This window comes from Panthera tigris, chromosome A3, assembly GCF_018350195.1.
Source record: "Panthera tigris isolate Pti1 chromosome A3, P.tigris_Pti1_mat1.1, whole genome shotgun sequence".
Taxonomy (NCBI): Eukaryota; Metazoa; Chordata; class Mammalia; order Carnivora; family Felidae; genus Panthera; species Panthera tigris.
Genome location: NC_056662.1, coordinates 4,153,781 through 4,169,138, shown reverse-complemented (window position 1 = coordinate 4,169,138; position 15,358 = coordinate 4,153,781). Strand labels below are relative to the sequence as shown.

The window sequence follows — 15,358 nt, the reverse complement described above, 5'->3', positions numbered from 1 at the left end:
TGCACTGTCCACGTCAGAAACTTGGCTGGTCATTCCTTCCTCGAAAGCCTCTTTGCAAGGGCGCTGGTCTCTGCACTGATTGCCTCGAACACACCCTGTCTTCCTTCACTCCCATCACAGCCGGCCGGGCCCTACCTGCCTCTCCTGGTTTCACACCCACCTGGGACTTTGCCGCTGGCCAGGAGAAAACCGTTTCCAGGGTCTGGACCCTGAGTCCTGCCTCAGGGTCCCACTGAATGGGGGCCCAGAGTGAGGCCTGGTCAGCTTTTCTTTTTGCCTCTGGGAAGTCAGCTGGAACAGGAGTCTGAACTTTAATTTCACTTTCTCTTTTTGCTGGTCTCTAATCATCTGCCACGTCCTGCGGACCGTACTGCAAGCCTGGCTGAAGATTTCTTCAAAAGAAAACCCCCAACCAGGCCGGACACATTAGTGTTGTCAGCACGACTGTTACCCTCCTTCAGAAGAAAGGTCAACAAATAATTTCAGCTTTGTTTAAAGCCTCTTTAATGGATTCTATAAAATGCTCTAATTACCAATGATTATCCATCGAAGTGCTTGCAAGCTTTTTAAAGCCTTTCTACACCCATTTCACTTTGTTCACACAGAGTTCAAGTTCTCTGGTGTACTTAAGCAAGAGGAGGCATTTCTTTTCTTATTTATTTATTTTTTTGATCATGTAATGCGGAGTGTTTGTAGGGCAGGCAGGCTCTCTCTCGTCTTGGTCTGAAGCAGAGAGCTTTCACTCTACTCTTTATCTTGTTGCCCAATAAGAAATGAACTGCCATCTATATGATATGGAAGTTCTTCTTGTCAAACATACTGTACTTGCCGTCTGGTTTAGTCCGAATCCCATGCGGTGTCTCATTTGAGCCCCACCGCGGGGAACCGGAGGGTCCACTTGGACAGGATTCTCAGCTTCTGCTGCACTACGGACATTTGAGCTGGATCATTCTCTCCTGGCGGCGTTTAGCAGTATCCCTGGATGCTACCCACTGGGTGCCAACAGCACTACACCCCCGTTGCGACAACCACAAATGTCCTCAGACCTTGCCAAATGTCCCCTGGGGGGAAGGGTGTCAAAATTATCCTTGGTTAAAAACTGTTTTTAGAGGAGGCGGCTGAGGCTCAAGGCCCATCAACGGGGGACCGAGGGGCGGGTATCTGCTGGCCCGGGGGGGGGGGGGCACGGCAGCCCCCAATCCAGCAGAGCGCGCCACCTCTTCCTCTCCTGTCCCCTGCTCTGCGTCCCGCTGCCTGTCCTGCTGCCCATTTCCAGCGTGAACGTCTCCATTCGGCAAAGTTGCCTCCTGGAGGTTAAGGGTTTCATGTTCTGTTCTTCCGCCTCCGAAGCCTCAGGCTCCCGAGGATCAGACGACGGGTCCGCTTTTCGCACCGCCCGGCAGGGGACGGCGCGCCGGGGGCTCTCAAGCCAGTCGGGGGCGCGTGCCCCACAGCGCCCCGTGAGCTCGCGTGGCTGTGCCCCTGGGCGGGAGGGGCGGGAGTGGAGCCACCGGGCTGGGGGCTAAGCCGCCGACGGCGCCCCCGGGCCCCCGGAGAACATTCTGCACTCCTCGTGTGTCCCCCGTCCCGCTGGAACCGCGGCCTCGGGCTCACCGCTCACCGCGTGCCGCGCGACCTCACCCCGTGCACCGTGACGCCGCCCCCTCAGCGTCTCCCTCCGCCGGCTTCCCCTTCCCGCGCAGGGAGTGGACTCGGGCGACAGCTCCACGGCGGGGTGGGCGGGCGGGAGTGCGCGTGCGCGGTGCACGCGCGCACGCGCGCGCATGCGTCGCTCACCGCCTTTGCGTGCGTGTGCGTTCGTGGTGTGGGGACGGGCGCGTGCGCGTGTCGTGATGGCTGGCGCTGCTCTTCAGGGCCCAGGTGCCCCGTGGGGGCTAACCTCACGCACGCTTTGAAAACGCTGGATTGAACAAGTGGAACGGGGTTCTGAATTGCAGGACTTCTCAGAGCCTTTAGCTGCTAATGTGCTCCGTGACTCTCACAGGACAACACCGGATACAACAGTTGCCAAAGTCTTTTGACCACAGGACCCGTTTTCTTTTCACGGCGTACCTTCGCGTCGCCGCTCGCGCGATATTCTTCGGGGAGAGTGTCGTCCGGATGGGAAGGCGCACCCGATTCCCCCTCGTTGGCCAGTTCTAAGGTAGCTTTGAGACCAGGAGGGTTAAGAAGGGACCCAGTATGGAGATCCCAACGCCCCTTGGGTTTGATGGCTCCCAAGAGGCTGGATTCTGAGCAGGACCCTGGAGAAGAGGAAGCCTTCCCCAAGCCGTGGCGCTAAGTCTGGACGACCTGACGCGCCTGTCCATGTCAGTGGCCGTGGCAGTGAGCGGTGTGGCCGCAGGAGCCGGGGCCGGGGGTTGCGGGGGAGCCCAGAGGGCGACGCGCCCACCACCCTCCTCCTCCTCCTCCTCCTCCTCCTCCTCCTCCTCCTCCTCCTCCTCCTCCTCCGGGGGAGAGGTGAAAGGGGCTAGAACGCAGGAAGAGAAGGGAAAACAGAAGTTTCCATTTGTACCGGATGGTTTTGTTTTTTTATCTGTTTGCAAATGTTCAGTGTAATGGTTTGAAACCCAGACGTGTAGCTGCCGCCGCCCACACACAGAGCTGCAGTGGCACTGAGCTTCAGCAGGCAAACCGTATCCCCAGCGTCGGCCATTAAACCCGAACCCACACCAGGGCAGGCTGCACACCTACCCCCCGGTGTCCCTCTGCCACCCCCACCACCGCCCCGGCACCCCCGACACCCACCACCCTCCACACACACGATTTTTTTTTTTTTTTTTTTTAAATTTCCAGCACTCGGTTTTCTCTAGAGAAGGCATAGAGAGAAGCAAGGCAGAGATGGGACGAGCAGGGAGAATACTCCTGCCTCATCGGAGCCACCGGTTTTCCGGAGAGCGCGGCAGCCCCCACCTGCCTGTGGACTGAGCACGTGAAGGTGAGAGAGGTCTTTGTGATTTCTTTATGCACCTGGAGGTCTGGGATGCAAGGCCAGATGAAGGGACCTTAATCCTTGAGCCTTGTCTGTTGCCTCCCGAGTGATTATATCAGGCAAGCATGATGGATGCTTCCTTCCAAGCACACGTAGTTCTCTCTGACACAAGCCCCCAGTCAGGTCCCTGTGAGAGCTTTTGAACCAGGGGGCTTCTGATTCCCCCCTCCTCCACTTTCCAGCACAGCCTCCCAAGCCTGAGCTGTGGAATAAGGTCTGAACCCGCCTTTGGCTTGACCTGTTGATTTCCACCTGAGGCTGCTAACCCTTCCTCCCCGAAGCGAGCGCTGACCCCATTCTTTTGGGGCCGTGTGGAATGGGGCTCCATGCAAGGGGCTTTGGGAAACCTGTTTCCCCGGTGGCCCCAAGCCCAGTCATCAGAAGCAATCAGACCCAGCTGTCCAGCTAATCTGTACGAAATAGGCTTCCTTCCCAGTAGAAATCAACAAAGTTTAAAATAGAAGGGACTGTAATCGGAAACAAAGCTATAGAGTTCTGTGTGTGATGCAACAGGGTAGAAACATCCGCATGGAAAATATTAAGGACAAATTACATAGCTCCCAGCCATGTGAGCCAGGAAAAGAGATGATTTCCTTGCTTATTAAGCATGTTTGTGGGCCGGAGGGTAGCCAAGTGGGGACATCTCTTCTGGAAGGTTTGAACCACACAACACGAAGGAGAGAAATAGAAGAACAACAACAAAGATGGAGGGAGAGAAAAGAGGCCATAATCTAACGTACACGTAGGAGAGAAACAGATGAAAAAACTCTGAATTCTGTGCAGTCAGGGATGAATCAGTTGGAATAGACCTATTTTTAGTTTTCAAGATCTGCTGTTACATTTTGCCTGGCATTAATTAGTGTCACAGGCATGTTTCACCCACTGGTTCAGAAGGGCCTTAGCATGTCATTCAAAGCGGGAGACGCCGGCCCTCGTGTATGGGCGCTCTCCGGTCCTACGAGTCTGTCTCCGACACACACGTGTCCAGAATGTTCTGCTCTCTGACCTTGCCCTCTCTGGGCGTATCCGTTAATCTCCTGGCTCCAGCCCTTGGAGGTCTGGCCACTGGCCAAGAGAGAGTTGTGATTTTGCCATGCTTTGTTTTTCCGAAAGGAAAGGCTGTACGAGCTGAAATTGGGGGGGGGGGGGGGGAAGAAAAACGATATTGGATCATAGCTTAGATAAACAAAACTGGCTTTGGAAACAACTCTGCCACCCCAGAGAAGAAGAGCGAGGTCCCCGATCTCCAAACAAGGCTGATTTTGATAGAGCAGATTTCATGACCGAGGAACATCTTCCCGATGTAGTTTAGACACAGTGTAATATTTTAGCAGGAACTAATTTTGGGGCTAGGTTGATCGCATGTTGGCACGGTCGCATGTGTGTGAAGCTAATTACCCCGAAAAAGCCTGTTGGTGTTTCAGAGCTGAGGCTGTAAACCTGATGAGCAGTTTAAATGTAGGACTTAGCATGGGCGTGGCACCTTGCTTTCTGAGGTGACAACAGGACAGCAGCCAGCTTGAGTCAGAGGCAAGAATGAGAGGTGGAAGGCCAAACGGTAGTGGAGCTGTGGGGACAACTGTTTCTGTATCTTTGCAACGATGATCCGGTCAATAAGAAGGTGGGAGTACATCAGGGGCCCTAATCACAAGAGACCTGCCTTCTGTTCTCTGACGTTATTCAGACTGTTCTCCTGCTGTCCTAGAGTCAGACCGCGTCGCCAGCTGCTAATGGTTCAGTGCCACTTGTCACGGCCTGTGTAGGTCTTCGTTTAGTTTACGGTTCACTTCTGGTTGGCCCATCCAAGACAGGAGCATGGACGATCTCTTCCGAGCAGGCTGGGAGAGTTCCCAGGGCATGGGGCTGGCCTCTGTGTTGAGTGTAGAAACGGAGTGCAGATGAGCCCTGGCCAAGTCAGTTTTCAGTCCTGAAGAAGAGGTGCCAACTGAATTTCTGAAGTTGAAGAGCACGGGTCAGAGGGTATGAGGAAGCAGGGCACTGACCTTGGGTGTCATGCCCTGAGGCCCCACCCCTTCCATCCCTCCACCCAGACAGCTGATTCAAGGGTCTTGGGCCCCCTAGTCTCAGTTAAGTGCCTCGGCCCTCCTGACCACCCCATGCCCCTTGAATGCTGCTGGCCACATCCTTCACCAGGGCATCTCTGGCCTGGCATCCTAGGCAGGCAACGCTGGGTTATTCTGGGCTGGGGACACCTGTGTTCAGCCATGGCGAGAGGTCACGAAGGGGGAGGCAAAGAATCGTCTCTCTATTGGTGATAAGGATCTCTGGCCCCTTTCAGGCCAGCCCTGTCCGTGGCCATGGCTGTACAAGCTGAGGGCCATCTCAGCATGTCAGATAAGGCAGGTGGCTTTCAGACTTTTGAGACCTGACTTGAGGATGCCATTAGAAATCAAAGGATATCTTCCTCTGGTGCCCAAAGCCTATAGAGTTCTTTGATTGCTTTGTGATCTCTTTATGCGCGGGGAGGACCGATATACGAGATCAGATGAGATCGTAATCCTTGAACCCTGTCTCAGTGGTGATGAAAGTCCCAACTAGAGAAGGTCCTGGTCCTGCCTCGTGCTGTGTCAGGGAAAGGCTTTACCTGCGTTTCTCCCTTTCATCCTTGCCAGGGGCCCGTGAGGCTGGTGTGCTTTCCCATCACTGCTTCAAGGAGGAGGAAACTGCAACGTTCCCCTTTTATTTTTAGTGTTTTTATCTTAAAAATATGAAACATTTGCATTGCACTCCATAGAGCATCCATCGATCTTACTGTGAAGTCACACTCGCCGCTAAAAAAAAGAAATCTGGAAGGAAAATGGTCACTCCCAAGCGTGGTCCGTGTTCACCTGTAGGGTCAATAGGTGGTCCTTCCGTGGCCCTTCGCCCATTCCAGAAGGACAGGTGTCCCGGCTGGAGAAGCCCGAGCTGAGTCCACTGGAGGGTCAGCCTGCAGCGCCCCGGGTGCAGTGCTCTGTGCACATTTTGTGTTTGTGCCTTCCGCGCTTGACGGTGACTCCCGGTCAGAGGTTGGACTCCCCGAGCCGTGTCCCTTCCCTGCCACGGCTACCCACCCCCCGCGTGAATAAGGAATTGGGCACGTGCTCACCCCTGTGCTCTGCAGAGGGTCCCAGGCGACTGGTGTGTGATGGGGAAGCTGGGCAAGGGGCTCGGGGGAGGAGGCTCTTACCCGTGTGGGGCGGGGCTCTCCTGGGAGCCCCCAGAGGGAGAGCCTCCCTCCCCAGCGGCCCCTGCCCACAGGCCCTCCCTCTTCCTCTGCGACCTGCCATGGGCCTCACATCCTGAGAGGAACCCTAGAAACGGCCCCGTTGATGCAAACACACGTACCCTTCGCCACAGGAAGCGTCGCCTCACGTTCGCAGCGACAACCACCGGGCTCCTCGCAGAAACCAAAGAGGAACAGATTTTAGATTTTTAACTAAGTTAGGAAACACACATTCCTCCCTCCCTCTCTCAGCAATTTTCAGTTCACCTCACGTGTAACCTCTGCGCTCCCTGTCCTACACTGGGAAGCCGGGCACTTAGGAAATCAGGTCCGTGTTCTCTGGGTGTGGGTGGAAGGAAGCCGTGAGAAAAGAGAGCGTTAGGAGCAGTGGAAGCCGGTGGGCATCGAGTCCCGGGTGGCGTGGTCACATAAAACGACAGGATCCCCAGTTACAATGTGAATTCCGGGTATGCAGCCAGATAACGTTTTTGTCTTGCTTTCGGTGTAAATGTGTCCTCAGTACTGCACGGGACATGCTCACACTAATGTTTTATTCATCGTTTCTTTGAAATTCACATTTAACTTGGCACCCGCATTTGTATATATTTGCTACATCTCGCGACCATAGGGGCACAGGGGGCCCAGCATCCGAGACCCCGAAACTGCATCCGGGAAGAACGTGGGGCCCGCTTCTCCACCCAGACTTCCCCCCGGCCCTCCGATAATAGCGAGGCGGCCCGTCGCACTCTGGCAGGTGCTCGGCACCAGGCAGATGCCAACGTTTTCTGTGCGGGAAGGGCTCGTTGGGTGCGCCCGCTGGAGGGGTGCCGTTTTATCGGTCGTTCGCGGGGAGACACTGAGGCCCAGGGAGGCGGGTGTGACTTGCTGGGTGCTCAGAGTCAGCTCTTGGCCCGTCTCACCACATAGTACTTTCTAGTAGTGGGTGGTAAGCAGCACGAATCACTGAGAGAAACCAGGCTTCAGAGGAGCAGTAATGACAGGTTAGCTTGGGAGTGCTCTGTGCAGAGATGGGAAGGCTGTGTCAATACATGCAAATTATATGCAAATACTTTGGCCCCCTCGCAGGCTCACCTACCTGATGGGACCCCCCCCCCCGCCCCCCGCCAGCACAGCCCCTGCCACCCTGGGTTTCTGGCAGGCCAGGTGTACCCGGCTGAGCGCTGCTGGGCCCCCGGCGAGGTCCACGTCCCCAGGCGCACGTGGGCCGGGACAGGAGGCGTGTGTGTGTGTGTGCGTGAGCGAGTGCACACACGTGCTCTCTCTGTGCGGATGAAGACGCGAGGGGGCTGGCGTGGAGGTGGATGTGTGGGGCTGGAGGAGGCGTGTTGACATGTGCGTGACTTTGCCGCCTTGAGCTGTGCACGCAGGCTGCGTGGCTCCCGTCTCCTGGGGTGACCTCTCCTGAGGCGGGAGGCAGCCCCTTTCTCTGGGCACCCTTGTGCTGAGATGGCCGGCTCTGGATGCTACTGAGGACAGTAACTGCAACCGTCACGCGCCCGTGACGTCTGCCCGGAGGTCGGCCTGTCCCGTGGCGAGCGCCTCGTACCTGATTCTCCTGAGTGCCTGTGTGATGATGATTGTCCCCGCTTGACAGGCAGGCGGATACACCGAGGCTTTGACAAGTAAGGTGGCTTGCCCACGACTGAGGAGACACCCGGCCGAGCTCACCCCCAGATGCCCCAGGCTCCTGCGGCCCGCCGCCCAGCCAGGCGCATCACTGCCCGCTGAATCAAAGACAGTATTCAGACCTTGATCCTGGGCACGGACTTTCTGAAGAGGGAGCGCCGTCTTGAAAAGTTCTGGGTGGGGGTTTGCGTCAAATGAACTGAGATGGTCTGGGATTCGTATTCTCAGAGTTAAGACGGCTGGCCTCGGACATCGGGGGCGCTGGGAGGCGTTCTCCGAGACGGGGTCTGAGCACAGGGGCTGCTGACGGAGAGGGGGTCGCCCGTCTCTCTTGTTAGCTGAAGCAGGGAGCTCAGTGTCGTGGGGACACGTGCTGGTGGGGCCGGTAGCCTGAGTCTGAATGGCGTCTTTGCTGGCGACGGGCCGAGTGGTTGGCTCCAAGCTGCCCCACCTGTGTGAACCTCCTTCTCCTCTTCTGTAAAGCGGGCGTGCGTAGTGACCGCCTGCCCCCCGTCGTGGCTCGGAGGTGTGGCTGGCCTGTCCCCCCACCAGTGTTGGCTGTTATTAGTCTTTGCTGTGCGCTGGGGGCCGCAAGAGGTCCGGCGGTAGAAAATGTGTGACTCTGACCTTTGAAGGTCCCGGCGTCCAGAGAACCAAGTGTTGGGATCAACAGTAAGCTTTGGGAACTCCAGGCTGGCGGAGCAGGTGCGAGCAGGAGCACAGGGCACCGGGGGGGGGGAGGTGGGGGGGTGGGTGGTGTCCTGAGCTGTTCCGTTTGGGGGGAGGGCTCGTCCACTCTTTCACTCCTGCCGGGCGGCAGCCTCGGAGCTGGCGACAAGGTAGAAAGGTCCCCGGCCTGTGGGGTTTGCATCACGAGCAAGCCATGACACCTGTAACGTTCCGTGACAACCGTGGTGAGTCCGGAGGTCCGACTTGGCCTTGGAGCGGGCATCTCAGAAGGCTGCCCTGGGGGCTGGGGACGGGCTGACAGATGAAGGCCTCGCGGGGACGGTGAGGCAAGGGGGAAAGGAAGGAGTTCTGGCCGTGGGGCCCGGTCCTGACGGGGCTGGAGTGTGAGCCCTGGCGAGGCCAGTGCCGCTGGGACGCAGGAACAGGATGCGGGCTTTGGGGAGGGACTCCAGAGGTGACAGAGGCCGGGGCCCCGCGGGTCGTGCAGGCTGAGCAGATCACGGAGTTACGGGACCCCCAAGGGGTTGTCACTGGTGTGAGGTGCTGGGTGTAACCGTGTGTTTGGGGGCTGTCCCTCTGGCCGTGGAGTGGAGAGCAGGTCTGTGAGGGACAAGGGGGAAGGTAGGTACTGGCTTGCGCCAGCCGTGGCCCCACGACCGGACCACAAATCCTTCCTGGCTGCCCTCGTCGTCCCCAACCTGCTTGGTGCCTGGAGTGGCGTCTGCACCGACCCCGTTCCTGAGGTCCCCCCTCCCCTGGCCTCCCCGCCACCTTCCTGTGTGGCACGTGTGTCGGCTGCTGGCCCGCTGGCTCGGAGTTCTTCCCCGCCGTGCCACGTTCTGCGCGGCTGGACCCGAGGGGAACAGGAAGGAGTCTGCAAGATGTTCAGCGCGCTCAGGATCCGCTGGCTGCCTCTGGAGGAGGTCAGGGCCGCTTCCCGTTTGTCCTCACGGGACCAGGCGCATCTGCACGGGCTGGGCTTCCCGGGGAGGCCGCGAGGTGAAGAGCGTCACTGTGCCGAATGCTGTCCGGGCGGCTTGGGTCTCCCAGCTGCCGGGACCTGATTGGGAGGCTGGCGGGACATGCCTGCCTGTCCCCGTGGGGGGCAGGTCAGAGATGGGGTGTCCCCGCCGTGCTGAGTTGCCGAGGGACAGGGACTCTGTGGGCCAGACCAGCCTCACAGAGGGAACTACCGCCCCGTGGCTTCGCGCTGCGGCGAACTCCCTTGAAAAAGCCACAGGTGACATTTGCCCTCCCAAGGCGGCCGAGGCCTTGTTCAGCAGTTACTTATGAAGCACCTACTTGGGGCTGGGCCCAGAAAGTTAGATTTGTGTCCATCTTTTCAAGGAGGGCATAGTGTAGTGAGAGAAAGTGTCGTGTCCGGTGGTCCTTGCGGTACACTGTGCTGGGAGCGGGGGGGCGGGAGGCAGGAGGTGGAAGCTGCCACGGGGCCCTGGAAGGGGAGGGGGTCCCCGCTGCCCGAGCGAGTTGGGTCATGCCTTGTGGAGGACACAGCATTTAAACAGCCTGGATCCATTTTTCCCCGCTCAGGGACAGGGAGGCGTGCACCCAGAGCTGGGCTTCTCTGAGGATGCACCTCTGCATGTTCACACACGCGGCTAAATCCCGTAGGAGGCGTGTACGGCCCCTTTCGAATGGGCACCCGTGTGGTCTCGTCTCCGAGCAGCTTGACGAGTGCCAGGTTCAGGGCGGAAAACAGTAAGTGATTCGGTAGCGCACGTCCTTTGCTAGGAGTTTTGTTTCGGCCCCTGGGGGGTCCCGTATGCTCCACAGCAGCACATGTCAGATTTCTTCTTCTTCCATTCGCTCTCTCTCACGCGGTGTTTCCCTTCTCCAGACTCTGTGAAAAGTTCCTTCCTCTGTTCTGACCCTGCTGTTTCTCTCGGCTGCTCTCCCCACCTTCACACCTCGTCTGATCTTTTCTTACAATACAATTTCTCCTGTGGCCTAAAAAGCTCTGCATCGTCCGTTGTCTGCCCGCCCTCTGCCCTGTCATCCTGCTCTCTCCTCTTTGCTATTATTACTCCGTATGCCCTTGGCCTTCTGCCGGCCTTAACCTGCCAATGGAGTGCTTGCCCCGGAGCCTTTGTACGTAGTGATCCCTCTGTCTGGAACCCGTTGCGCTCGTGTTTCGTCATAGCTGAATCTTTCTTATATTACAGGTCTCTTCCCAAGGATGCTCCCCCTTCCCTTCCTCTCACCCCTCATCAACCCATTCCATTTTTCTGTCTTCAATACACTTATTTTTCTCGGAAATTACCCCACTCCTTTATGTGTTTTCTTAGTTATGATTCTCTCTCTCACTATGCTGTCGGCCTCACGAGGGCAGGGACCTTCTCTGTCTTCTTCTCCCCTGATCCTCTGACCTAGAACAGACTTTAGAACCTGGCTGGTACTCAAGAAATATTTGGTGAATGTGTACCTGTTGAATGCAAATCCCCAGACACCTGGGGGGGGGGGGGCAATGTCTTCATTTTTCATTGCTCTTTTGGGCTAGTATCTGCCTGTTTGGAATTTACCCGTATTTTCTCCCCAGTTATCTTGATTATGCATCACAGGAAAGATGAAGAGCATGTCGGTGAAGCCCAAACCCTCTCAAGGCAGCGGGAAGTGAACAGACTGCACGAAGCCAGGACACCTTTTAGCGGTCAGGAAAACAGGCAAGGCTGGGCACACGTGTGCATCGTGTGAGCGTGTGTCTGTGTCTACACACACGTGCAGGTTACACCAGGACAGAATTCGTGACAGCCAGAGCTCGGCATCACGGGTAGTGGCGTGGGCTCTGGCGAGAGGCGGGTTCTGGTCCCCCTTCTGTGATCTTTAAAACGAGGCGGGTGGCAGATCGGCTTTAGCTCGAGTACCGAATCTGGCTGGAGGTCTGGGCAAAGGGGCTTCTGATGCCTGGCTCTGTGGGGAAGAGCACCGTGACCAAGTAGCCATGGGTGTTGTCGGGGAGGGGATACGCCCCTGTACTTGGTGTTGTGGGGTCACGTGATCCCTGCAGTAGCTTTAAGTCTAAATTCCAGGAGCCCTCGTCCTTCGGGAATGGTGGGGGATGGGTTGGGGAACCTGAGCGAAGGGGCCAATTCTCCCACTTGGGAAGACTTTATCTTCAGAGCCTGGTCTTGACAGATGTGCTACAGAAGCTCTCTCCTGGAGGACAGCGAGTGATAGACAACCCCAGGAAGGTCTGGGTGAGTTGTGTGTTTCTCCTGGGGCTCAACCAAAGTCCCAGAAGTTCCCAGCGCTTAAAGGCAGCTCCTGCTGGGAGCTGGAGGTCCCCGTGCCGCCGGAAGCGTGACATCGAGGTCATGCCGTCTCTTCCCTCTGGATGTGGACGGCACTCTGAACTCTGGCTTTGGAGGGAAATTGGGTGGCTTACAACTTGAGCTCTTCTTCCTTCCAAAAGGGCTTTGGGGGAACTTATGGTAAGAACACACCCAGGGGGTAGAACAGTGGGAAGTAAAGCCAGAACGTGAGATCAGAGGCCACCGAGAGGAAGAAGAGAAAACCAAATCTCCAGGAAGGTCCAGGGCCTCTCAGGCCGGGACTTGGATTCGAGGAACAATCATCATGTGGTTTCATAAGGACAAAAGGATTCTTGGCTTGGAGAAGTAGCTGGCAGAGGCTAGTATACAAATCTGTGTTTTAATCTGTTTATTGAAATGTTTAAACATATTGTTTTTGTAAATACATCCAGAAGACACTGATTAGCCAGTCTCCCAAGGGGTGGGGCGGAGTGGGGTGGGGTCTCAACCCTGCCATTTTGTTTCCCATCTGGACCAGTGAACTCTTCTCCTTAAAGAAAGAAAAATAAAACCCAAAGTCCTTACGTAAGAAACTTTTGGGATTTGGGGGTGGGGGGGTGGGGGTGGGGGAAGAAACCAGTTTTTCTTGTCATCGTTGAAGTGTAAGGCTTTTTCTTTCTGCTCTAAAAACTTAATCCACAAAAACTGGGTGACGCCAATGAAATCACTTCAGGTGCTGGAAATGATTTCAGTTTTATGCTCTGTGATTAAAAGTCTGATAGCCAGGTGCGCCTTCCTAAATAGGGATACAATTTGTGGGGAAACAAAACGCCCTGCCTTCCCCTCGCTCTTCATCTGTCACTCAGGCAGCCAGGGGCGATGGTTTGCGGCAGGCAATTACCGCGGAGAACATCGGGTGTAATGGGCCCTGGGAGGCTTTGTACCTTTCCCCCGACGCCGCAGTCACCGGGGGCGAGGCGCGAGCCGGCTGCGTGGACCGTCTCCATCAGCGCGATGGGAGCTGTTCCGGAAAGGGGCAGGGAAGGGGGGCCCGTGTTCCCAAAGAGCCTTCGCCGCGTGGGGAGCGGACGCTTTGGGGGAGAGCATCTTGTGAGTCAGAGGGACGTCATCTCAGTGAAGTGCTGCTAGTCTCTCTGGACGGAGCCTTTTAAAAACTTGTAACACTAGGGAGTTATCTTCACGGACGTCATAAACGTGTCTGAGGGCCGCATCGGTTATTATGACCGTAATGGCGATAACACGGCTCCGGGGCACGGTACGTGGTGAAAGCAGGTGCATCTGAAGACACGTGTTCTAACTACAAAGATCACGCGCGGCCTGGTGATGAGGGCCGCCGGGGACCGGCCCCTTCCCGTCACGGTGCCCCTGAAGGGAAGGGCGTTGGCCCCCGCCCCCCAGAAAGGCAGTCACGAAGTCTGGGCCGGGGCTGGGCTGGACCTCCCAGCCCAGCGCCCCTTCCACGATCCCACAGCGCCACTCTCCTCAGCGGAAGGAAGGAAGGAAGGAGGTGGGGGAGAGCGACACTCTCGGTGGGAATAAAGTTTCCATTTCAATTATTCAGCTGATCCTTGACCCCCATTACCATGGATAATCAAAAGCTGGCTGGATGCATCATATTTTAAATAAAAACATTGTTTAAGTGGCCCCGAGGACGTGCAGACAGATAATTGCATGGGGCACTCGTGCAATTACCCTTTCGGGGGGGGGGCACTTTTCTCTCTGCACAGAAACGGGAACGGTGGCCCTTGGCTCGGGGTCACACATCTGTGGAGTGCTCCTCTCCGAAGGGGCTCGGCAGGCACACCTCGTTTCCCATCACACGTGCTGTGATTACAAACCTCTTCTGACAGTGAGGAGAGTGTGTGGGGGACGCTAAGGGGACCGGAACCCGGAGAGGAATAGGCTTAAATGCACACCCGAGTGCGCGTGTCCCCAAGGCACCGTGCTGCAAAGTCCCCAGAGCTGCCTCTGCTTGGAGGGTGGGCCTGCCCCCCCCCCCCCCCCCAGGCTTTCCCTGTCAGGCAGGGTCCCCTGGTTTGTAGGTTTGTAAGCCTCCCGGCACACGGTCTGGGTTTGGCCTGGGGAGCCAGGGGTTTGATAGGGTTTATCGCCCCGCGGACGTGGACAGAGGGCTGATCCTGTGCCCGCATCGCGCAGAGATGAAGTGTTTGAGACACGCGGGACGCCTGGCGGGAGAAGGGGTGCCCACACAGAACTGGGCGTGCGCTAGGAGGGTCCACCTCGGGAAGGGATGGCGTCCGTCTCGCTTGGCCTTGTTTGGCCTGGGTTCTTCGTGCGTCGTGGGGAAACAAACATATCCACCCGTTCTCATTCATTTATTCAACACATACTCTTTGGGGACCATGGCGCTGTGTCTAGACACTGTTCCAGGTCTACTGAGCGCTTTGAAGAGCGCCACTGGAGTTGGGGCCGAGAAAGGCAGGTGGCAGGATGCGGGGACGGGGACAGCACCTGGGGACCAGCCTGGGAGAGAGAGTCTGGCAGCCACTGTTGACTCATGAGGCAGAGAGAATTGCTTCTTTGCGAGGAGGCTGGGCCAGTCCCCGGAAAGTCTGGGGTGACAGGTGGCTGTGTGCAGAGTTGTAAGAGGGGGACTGGCTGCAGCCTGTGACTCTCCCTTCCTCTTTCTGCCACGGGACTGCACAGTCGGGGCGCCTGGGGAAGGTCCCGAGACCGAACCCCAAAGGCAGCGGACCGTTCTGTCCTTTCTGGCTGTGGCTTCTCAATAGGAACGTGTGTGTGTGTGTGACTCTTCACGCCTGTTGTCACCGGGATCCCTGGGATGTCTGAGGTCTTCTGGTTTTGCTGCCACCGCTGCTTGTAACTGCACGAGGTAGCTGTGTTGTAAAGATGAGGCACCGAGGACTGGGGTGTTGCCCTGGCGAGGGAGCGATAGATCTTTTTTTGTTTCCCTGGGGGAAAAAAAGAGGTTGGAGAAAGCAAGGTCACCATTCTTTGGAAATCACGTTCCTTTGTTTTGGGTGACTATTGCCAACGCTGAGCTCAGTGGTTATCGGTTGCACCTGCTCTGGAAGCTTGACCTACATACGTCATGGCTCTACGTTGAGGTGCAAGTCGCCTACCATGAAATCCGTCCTCCGAAAGTAGATGATGGAGTGGTTTTTCATATATTCACAGAGTTGTGCAGTCACCGCTATGGTCTAGTTCCAGAAGATTTTCAGAACCCCCCAAATAAACTCTGTACCAATGAGCAGCCCCCCCCCCCACTCCCCCAGCCCTTGGCAACCACAAATCCACTCTCTCTCTCTCTCCAGAGTTGCCTATTCTGGACATTTCCTATAAATGGAAGCCTACAACTTGTGGCCTTCTGTGTCTGGCTTCTCACCCTTAGCGTCGCATTTTCATGGGTCACCCACGTGCTGGCGGGTCTCAGGGCTTCATTTCCTTTCTGTTGCCTAATGATATTCCTTTGGATGCATGCACCGCATTCTGTTCATCTGTTCCTCCTCG

At 56.7% G+C, this 15,358-nt stretch overlaps 1 protein-coding gene across 2 annotated transcripts in view; it reads left to right on the top strand.

Moving 5' to 3' along the window:
• Window positions 1-1,845: 1,845 nt before the first annotated feature.
• Window positions 1,846-15,358, top strand: part of ZNF831 (zinc finger protein 831) — a 128,401-nt gene continuing 114,888 nt past the window's right edge. For both annotated transcript variants that reach the window (XM_042980025.1, XM_042980024.1), the window contains exons 1-2: window positions 1,846-2,164; window positions 2,818-2,959. The gene's annotated coding sequence lies outside the window, so the exon portion shown is untranslated. The remainder of the gene's footprint in view (window positions 2,165-2,817; window positions 2,960-15,358) is intronic.